Raw genomic sequence first — 2,314 nt, forward strand, 5'->3', positions numbered from 1 at the left:
ATAACGACCCGTAACTTCCAAACTCCAGGGCGGAGTAACTGAAAGATACCCAAAAGATACGTTGGGAAACTACACACCCCACCCCTCCCCCCCCCACCCCGGGTAAGGATTGAATGACAATTGCCTGAAAAGTTCAAACTTCTGTTGGGCAATTGCCCTATAAATCAGAACCATCCAAAAGTACGATATAAATTGCAAACTGGATGATTCTGTCTAACCAAAATAGTTACCCAGGAAAAGTTAGAATTAAAACCACTTGTAATTCTTGGGCAACTACAGTATTGACCCAAATGCCACCACCCCTCCACCCACCACCCCCCCAACTTAAAACTTACCTTCTCCCTGGTTTCTCAAAGTGGCTGAACCTTCAAACATACCTGCTTTACGGCAGCTAGTGCTGTTAAAAAAAGGGCGTGGCTTCCTTACCTTCAATTCTGCAGCCCTCAAGATGAGGCCGCAGGAACCCACTGCATTAGACAGGTCTCACCCAGCCTGAGTCAGAAGGTTGGACAAAAAAAAGGAGCGGCTATATTTTAAGGTAAGAAACTAGGAGCGGAGAGGCAATCAGATTCTGATTGGCCTTGAAATTCCATGGGAAAATGTGAGGTTGTCCGCTTTGGCGGGAAGAACAGAAAAGCAGAATATCATTTAAAACGGAGACACACTGCAGAATGCTGCAGTACAGAGCGATCTGGGAGTCCTCGTACATGACTCAAAAAAGTTAGCTTGCAGGTACAGCAAGTAATTAGGAAGGCTATTGGAACGTTAGCCTTATTGTAAGGGGATTGGAGTATAAAAGTAGGGAAGTCTTGCTGCAACCGGACAAGGCATTGGTGAGATGGACTTGCAGTTGTGTGCGCAGTTTTTGGTCTTCCTTTTGATATATTTGATTTGGAAGTTGTTTAGAGAATGTTCACTAGACTGAATCTGAGGATGAAAGGGTTGTTGTATTAGGAAAGGATGCCTATATTTATTGGAGTTTAAAAGAATGAGAGGTGATCTTATTGAAAAATGAGATTCTGAGGGGCTTTTAAAAGGTAGATGCTGAGAGGATCTTTCCTCTTATGGGGGAAATGTAGAATTAGTTTAAAAATAAGGGGTCTCCTACTTAAGATGGGTCATTAGTCTTTGGAATTCTCTTCCACATAGAGCAGAGGAGGTTAGGTCACTAAATATATCCAAGGCTGAGTTAGATAGATTTTTCATTGAAAAAGTTAGGCGGACAGGTAGGAACGTGGAGTTAAGGCCACATTCAGATCAGCCATGATCTTACTGAATGGCAGAGCAGGCTTGATGGGCCGAATGGCCTACCCCTCCTATTTATGATCTTATGAGGGGGAAACAGGGGAATTATCTAACATCTGTTGTCAGGAAGTTATTAGTGACTGAACACCTTGCAACTTTTCAGCCAATCAGGGAGAGCCAGAATGAACATACAAATTCAGAGCAGGAGTAGGCCACAGGAGACAAAGAGTAGGAAGAATGGGCAGATGCTCTAATTGGCAGGATGTGACTAGTATTGTCCTGCAAGGATCTGTGTTGGGGCAACTATTCACCCTACTTGTTAATTACATAGATGATGGAATAGAAAGACAAATATCCTGGTTTGCTGATAACACAAAAATAGACAGTAATGTAGTGGAATTGTCAGATTATAAAGAGAAGTTGATCAATTAAGTGAAAGGGCAAAATAGTTTTCAAAGTAGTCAAATGTGAGGTCATTTACTTTGGACCTAAAACAGATAGAATGGAGTACTTTCTAAATAGTGAAAAACTAGGAACAGTGGATGTCCAAAGAGACCTGGGTGACCAAATGCATAGATCACGAACAGGTGCAAAAAAGAATCAAAAAGATTAATGGATATTATTTTTCTTATATATTATATCTCGAGAACTAGAATACAAAGGGATAAGAAGTCATGATTCAGTTTTACAAATCCCTAGAGTACTGTGAACAGTTCTGGGCATGACGCATTAGGAATGATATACTGGATTTGGAGGGAGTGCAGCACAGATTTACCAAAATGATACCTGGACTCCAAGGGTTAAATTATGAGATTCCACAAACATTGGCTGTATTTCCTGGAATTTAGAAGATGATCGGGGTGATTTGATCAAAGTTTTCAAGATACTAAGATGAGATGAGATAGATTGAGAGGAACTATTCTGGCAAGTTGGGAATCTAGGACTGGGAGTGAGGGGAGAGGGGGGGGGGCGCGTGGATGGGGAGGCATCATCTGAAAATTAGAGCTAGAAGTGACATACTTGAAATATTAACTTTTCTCTCTCCACAGGCACTGACAGACTTGTTGAG

This window comes from Carcharodon carcharias, chromosome 16 (assembly GCF_017639515.1).
Source record: "Carcharodon carcharias isolate sCarCar2 chromosome 16, sCarCar2.pri, whole genome shotgun sequence".
Classification (NCBI taxonomy): Eukaryota; Metazoa; Chordata; class Chondrichthyes; order Lamniformes; family Lamnidae; genus Carcharodon; species Carcharodon carcharias.